At 38.7% G+C, this 7356-nt stretch overlaps 1 protein-coding gene across 1 annotated transcript in view; it reads left to right on the top strand.

Moving 5' to 3' along the window:
* Positions 1-2100: 2100 nt before the first annotated feature.
* PSMD14 (proteasome (prosome, macropain) 26S subunit, non-ATPase, 14) overlaps positions 2101-7356 on the top strand; it is a 110868-nt gene continuing 105612 nt past the window's right edge. Inside the window, exon 1 of the mRNA XM_010858969.1 lies at positions 2101-2612. The gene's annotated coding sequence lies outside the window, so the exon portion shown is untranslated. The remainder of the gene's footprint in view (positions 2613-7356) is intronic.

Below are 7356 nucleotides of genomic sequence, written 5' to 3'. Positions count from 1 at the left end.
GTTAAATACTTATTTGTACCTTTAATTACTTTGTACCTTTAATTACCAGTCCATCCTAAAGGAAATCAGTCCTGGGTGTTTATCGGAAGGACTGATGTTGAAGCTGAAACTCCAATATTTTGGCCACCTGATACGAAGAGCTGACTCATTTGAAAAGATCCTGATGTTGGGAAAGATTGAAGGCAGGAGGAGAAGGGGACAACAGAGGATGAGATGGTTAGATGGCATCACCAACTCAATGGACATGACTTTGGGTAAACTCCAGGAGTTGGTGATGGACAGGGAGGCCTGGCGTACTGCAGCTCATGGGGTCACAAAGAGTCGGACACGACTGAGTGACTGAACTGAACTGAATTACCCTGTCATTTCTTTTATGATATATTTTTTGAGTATCTTCTTAGTGGTTGTTCTAGGGATTACTCAGTTTTGTTCTCTGAACACCTTGCTGGGCAGCTGATGGGTAAAACGTTGTTGTCTTAGTGGTTGCTTCTAGGGTGGAAGGAGAAGGGGACAACAGAGGATGAGACAGTTGGATGGCATCACCGATTCAATGGACTTGGGTTTGAGCAGGCTTCAGGAGTTGATGATTGACAGGGAAGCCTGGTGTGCTGCAGTCCATAGGGTCCCAAAGAGTCAGACCCGACTGAGCAACTGAACTGGGGATTACAATTACCAATTTAGAACAATACAGCTTGGATTAATACCAGTTTAATTTCAATAGTATACAAAAACTTAGCTACTATATAGCTTCATTTCTTCTTGCTTCCTTTGTATTATAATTATGATACAAATTAGATCCTTATACATAATATGCCTATCAACAAAGATTTATAATTACTATGCAGCTGTATTTTAAATGGGAGAAAAAAGAATTATAAACAAAAAATACATTTATACTTTTTATAATTATTTATGTATTTACAAGTTTCCTTTATATGGGTTTGAGTTATTGTCTAGTTTTTCATTTTAACCTGAAAAACTCCCTTTAGAATTTCTTGTATGGCAAGTTTCCTAATGACAAATTCTTGTTATTTTTGTTTATACATGCATTTGGGGAATGTACTAATTTCTCTTTCATTTTTGAAGGATAGTTTTCCTGGATACAGAAGTCTTAGCTGACAGTCTTTCAGCATTTTGAACATGTCATCCCACTGCTTTCTGCTTCAGTAGTTTTGGTTGTAAATCTTATTTAGGATTATGTGACGAGTGGCTTCTCTCTTGACACTTTTAAGATTCACTCCTTGACTTTGGTTTTCAACAGGTTAATTATAATGTGTCCAGGTGTGTATTTCTTTGAATTTATCCCACTTAGACTTTATTAAACTTCATGGATATGTGGATTAATGTTTTTAAATCAATTTGGAAAGTTTGTGACCATTAAGTGTCATCACATAGTTTCAATAATGTATTCATGTCAAACCCAATCTCTCAATCCTTTCTGTTCTCCCCTTTCCCCCTTAGTATCCATCCTTTTGTTCTCTACGTCTGTGCTTCTATTTCTGCTTTGTAAATAAGATGGTCTATACCGATTTTTTAGATAGCGCTTTTTGAGTGGGAAATTCTGTATAACTGTGCCACTCAAACAGCTTTGGATTCAGATGTCGCAATCCTTCCTTTCCCTCTATCCAGTAGATTGATCACCTTTCTTGATTTGGGAATGCTTTAAAGATGCTAGTTATTTAGAACATATCTGACAAAGTGAGAGGGGCTTGGTAAACGTCCTGCCCTAAACAGAGCCTGTACTGAATTGTGATATAAACTTGTCAATAGTCATTTCTTGGGCAGTTTTGCTCTCTTAACACCTAGCAGGGGAGCTAGGTAAAACGTTACTGTTGATAATTGCTTGGAGAAATGTCAGTACATGATTTCTTAAATTTTGTAAATTAAATTGGGCTTAAAATAGATGGTTTCGCTATTAGGGAAATGTTTGTTTTCCTTGAAATTCAATCTTCGCAAATTGGTAAAGACAAGGTGAGTAGACTGCACTATGGAAAAGAGCATCAGACCGACCGATTTCCACTATTTTCACACGTCTCCCTTTTCTCTCTTGCTTCTCAGATAACCACGTTAAGTTTAGTTCAACTGAACCTTTTCGTTTTGAAGTAGGGCAGCGATGAACACCAAAACGAAGGGAGTTCTGGACTTCGCATTCCTACACTTCCATTTCCTATTGAGTCACCTCCCAGGGTGCGTAAGCCAGCGGCTCGGATCTCGGCGCTGGCCGAGCGCGGAGAAGCGGGGAAGGCAGACGTGAAGGCGGAGCAGCGAGGATGTCCGACGCTAACTTCCGCCTCGCCGTCCAAGCCTGGAGTCAAGAAGCTGGCCCGCTCCGTCTGTCGCGGGCGCTACTCCTGGGACGCCTGCCCGACTCCCGAGTCGTCTCCAATTGGCCGTCGGAGGAACGGAAGCCGAAGAGGAGCAGTGAACCCGGAAGTGCTTCGCAGCGGAGGCCCGGGCAACTCTTTTGAATGGAATCGGGCTGATTCATCGCCGGTTCGCCGAGCCAGAGCCGGGCCCAGTCCGAGCTGCTGCTGTCGCTGTCGCTGCCGCCGCGTCATCGCTCCTGGAAGACTAGGGTCCAGACCGCGACCTCCCGCTCCGCCCGCCTTCAGGTAAGCCTGTGAAGGCAGGCCTTGGACGTCCGTGGAGGCAGCCGCGCTAGGCCTCTGCTAGCCCCGTGCTTTCCTGAGTCACGTTGCCCAGCCGAGTTGCCACGGCCCCGGGAGGTGAGGGTGGAGTCCAGGTTCCTTCGTCCTCCTCTCTGGCTTCCTGGGTCTCTGATTAAGTTAGGTGTGGATGTAGTTTCCTTCCGGGCGTTTCTGCTCCGCTGAATTCACCACACTTTGGGAAGCTCTCCTCACACAGAGAGAATCCTTGGTTTTGGCCACTGTTCGTGTTCTGTTCAAAGTTACCCCTGTGTTAAAAAACTTCCCACCAGACAGGAAACAAGGGCGATAGAATAAAATGAACTTTACCGTTGAGTGCATGTTTGCCTTATCACTTCTCCTAAGGATAGGCCTTGACCCATTTTCTTTTAGTTTTAGGTTTTTATCTCCCTTCAAAAAAAAAAAAAAAAAAAAACCCAGAGGTGCACCGGTTTTTAACCTTGAAACTTAAAAACAAAGTGCGATTATTTCTGCTCTGTCTTTGAACTTACTTTCAATTTGTCCTAATTGAGTAGTTGTTGGTGAGTTGATTGCATTTCTTGTTTTCGGTGAAACTCAATTTTCCTGGGAACAATACATTGTATCAGTCAAGGAAGAAAAATGTAAACTTCTTGAAAAAGTTTGAAAACAAATCCAGTGATCGAAGGAAAAATTCTTGAAATTAAAATGGTTGGTGAAAGATTGGTAAAAGATTTAATGGGAAAGGCAAGGAAGAGGTTTTAAAAGTGAGCAAGAAATGTACTTCTAGGGTGAAGATTATTTTTTTCCACTGCCCATAAAATTACTTAGTGCTGCTGACTTGATGTTTGTGAGTAAGCAAGAAGACAGCCAGTGATAATGGTGAAATAACAGAAAAAGAACTAAATACAGTTCTAGTGCAGATGATTAATATATAGTAGCCTTCTAGTGTTGTCCTATAAAACTACCAACTGGTTCATTTAAAGTTTAAATTGGGTATGTTTTAAACATAGAAACTTAAGTGGGCTATTGTGCATTTGAAGAGATTAAGATATGTGGTGGCTGAGAATTAACTACAGGATACATTTAGTGAAGTGGTATTTCGTGAAAAACCTGAATACTGTCTTGATTTTGTTTTAGAACAAAGTTACATGTGGCCAACAGGAGAAAGTTCTGAAGTCATGATCTTTCAATGTAGCCCCACCTGTTGAGTTTGGGAGATTTTTTCCCCCCTAGGATGCTTGATAAATATTATATTGTTGTTCTAATTGAAAAGCTGAATTTTTAACCTGCTCGACTTACTTTTATACCTGTCTGTAAACCTTGTGTTTAATATCTAGTTTCAGAATCCTTGTTTGAAAATCAGTAACACAAAGCGATTGTGCTTAAAATTTGTGTTCAGTTTTATAGCAGTGTTTGTTTCCTTAGTTGTTGTCCACCTGTGAAAGCCTTACCTAAACACTTGTGATTATAACTCGTGAACTTGTCTTACAACCAGTTTGTTGCACTCATTTGACACTCATTATGTTTTATGATATTTTGGTGTCCCCATCTGTAAAGTGAGAATTGGGTTAAATAATCTCTTCTGGCTCTAAGAGAATACTAATAACAGTTACTGGGTTATCTGTGAATGTCTCAGGCACTGTGTTAGGTGCTTGTATTTTTTTTTCTTACAGCAGACTTACAAGAAAGATACCACTCTCATTTTAAGATGAGGTCTAGACTCTAGATCTAGAGCCTAGAAGAAGGGAACTTGTTCACATCATATAGAGAGAGGGTAGGTAAAGACGCCAGGATTCAAATCTAGGTCTGATTTCCTCCAGAGCCTTTCCAGCTGAATCTTCTCACTTTATGCTTTTTTCTTGGGTTTGTATAATTCCTCTCAGGGTAGATGGTAAATTCTTTTGGTGAAAGTCACTACATTCCTTAGTGACTCTATTTCTGTATCATCTTATATACAACAATCATAAAGCCCATATTTGTTAGTCAGTAAGTTGTGTCCCACTTTTTGTAGCCTGCCAGGCTCCTCTGTCTGTGGGATTTCCCTGGAGTGGGTTGCCATTTCCTTCTCCGGGGGATCTTCCCGACCCAGGGACTGAACCTCGGGTCTTGTGCATTGGCAGACAAATTCTTTATCTCTGAGTCACCAGGGAAGCCCTATATACTAGGAACTATTTAATAAGTGCTTTGTTTTAGTGCTGTAATTAGGAGATAGCACAAGGGATTTTCAATAATTCTATCCTTACTGTTCTAAAGTGGGGGGGGGGGTGGGAATCTTGCTTTCCAAATCTTATTTATATAATTAAATTTAATGTTGACTGTTTCTATTTCTTTCACTGAAGAAAGTGAGAGAAAGAAATTCCTAATTACTTTCCACAAATCAGAGAGTAGAGGAATTAGAAATACAGTGAGATCACAAATACAGAGTAAAGGATTTATCATCAGTCTGAGAATAGTATATAAATGCAGCGTGGGTTGAGAAGTAAAAATGAAAAAATGAACTGGAAAACAGAAGAAAAACTCGAACAGATAAGAGCTTCATGATTTTGTTAGCTCAGTTTGGGAGATGAAAAAGTGGAAAATCATGAGGATTTTGAAAGTACTGATACTTATTTTGTACGTTTTTTTTTTTACCAGAGTTCTAGACATTATATATGACACGTTAGGCATAAACACTTTATTCATATTATCTGATAATTTTTTAGCTAATAATATCATGAACGAGCTCTTGAGTCCTTTTCTTTTTGATAGATGTAAAAACTTAGTTTTGATCCATAGACATTTGCATTGCTTTATTTCTGAGTATTTAAAATATTCTTTTTTTGTAAGTATTCTTTTATGTTCTAGTGTAACAACTTAAATTTTATGAACCCCTTTGCTAAGTTCTGCAAAAAACAAGTCCCTCCTCTTCGGTGTGATTGATTCATTTTTTACTGTGAAATGTGCCCAGTGTTTTGAAATTCACTAAATGTCGAACTCTTTGGGAAGAAGAACCTGTGTTGAGTGAGCACTAGCTGCGCTCGTAGGATGAGCAGCTGATGACGGCAGCTAGCATTCACTGTTTACTTCCCATATGCCAAGCATTATTAAATGTTATTTTTGTTCATTGTCTTCTTTAGTATTCTAAACAATTCTGTGAGATAGATATTATCATTATCCCCATTTTACAGATGAGAAAACTGAGCCTGAGAGAGGTAACTGGCCCAAGGACACAGAGCTAAAATGTTTTGTAACCAGGATTTGAATCCTGGCACTGAGACTGTAGACTCTTAAACTCTTAACCTTAATATACCAAGAAAAACAGTCATCACTGTTTACCACCTGTGTCTAGTAGATCTTTTAAAATTTCTTACACCTTTAAGTCAGTTTTTGAATAATTTATAGAAGTAAAAATAAAGGAATAGTAAAAAAAAAAAAAAAGTATATTTAGAAATGTTAATGAAATTTAAACATAGTGCATGCAAATTTTTGTTCTGTATTTTCCTGGTTTTGAAGGTATATGTACCTGAAATGGATAACATCATTTAAATGTAGTTAGCTGTTCATCATCCATCATACACGAACCTACATGTTTTTAATAACGTCTCTGAAGAGGCCCTAGCTTATCTTCTGGTTCTACTTGTATTTGCAATACTTTGTGTGTGTGTGTGTTAAAATATGCATTTAATAAAATTTACCGTTTTAACCTTTGTTAGGCCTACAGTTCAGTGGCATTTAAGTACATTCACATTGTGCGATCATCACTACCATCCATCCCTAGAACTCTTTCATCTTCCCTGATGCAATAATTTTTAATTGTATGAGATAGTTTTTAAAGTAAGCTTGTAGTTTTGTTGAAGCAGGGATAGCCATCATCTTTGCTCATAAAACATTCTTTCTTTTAGATTTATGAACACTGGTTAGTCCAGTGATTTTTTTTTTTTTAACTTGTGTTCTTTGCTTTTACTCACCTTGGTGTACACTTCAGCAATGTCCACATTTGAACTATATCAGCATCATAAATGATAACACAGTATGTCACCTCTTTCGCAAAACAGGTTCTTGTCAAAGTGTGTAAAGAGTCCTTCTTGTTGAATACTAACTGGATATTTCATATTTCCTTTTTGATATTAGAAATTCATTTTCCAACTCATTGATCCTTTAAAAAATAATTTTTTAGGTAAAATTCACATAGCACAAAATTAACTTAAAATTTTTTTAGTTATTTCTTTTTTTTAATTCACATATAGTTGATTTGTACCAATCGGCTAAATAGCAAAGTGACTCAGTTAATCACATATATGCATTCTTATATTCTTTTCAAAATTAGCCATTTTAAAGTGAACAGTTTAATATCATTTCAGTTCAGTTCAGTCGCTCAGTCGTGTCCGACTTTTTGCAATCCCATGAACCGCAGCACGTGAGGCCTCCCTGTCTATTACCAACTCCCAGAGTTCTCCCAAACTCATGTCCGTTGAGTTGGTGATATCGTCCAACCATCTCATCCCTGTCATCCCTTTCTCCTCCTGCCCTCAATCTTTCCCAGCATCAGGGTCTTTTCAAATGAGTCAGCTCTTCGCATCAGGTGGCCAGAGTATTAGAGTTTTTAGCTTCAACATCAGTCCTTCCAATGAACACCCAGGACTGATCTCCTTTAGGATGGACTGGTTGGATCTCCTTGCAGTCCAAGGGACTCTCAAGAGTCTTCTCCAACACCACAGGTCAAAAGCATCAATTCTGCGCTCAGCTTTCT

The sequence above is a fragment of the Bison bison genome, unplaced genomic scaffold (assembly GCF_000754665.1).
Source record: "Bison bison bison isolate TAMUID 2011002044 unplaced genomic scaffold, Bison_UMD1.0 scf7180017864452, whole genome shotgun sequence".
NCBI lineage: Eukaryota > Metazoa > Chordata > Mammalia > Artiodactyla > Bovidae > Bison > Bison bison.
The sequence above is the reverse complement of the archived record's forward strand: the minus strand, read 5'-3'. Positions and strand labels throughout refer to the sequence as shown.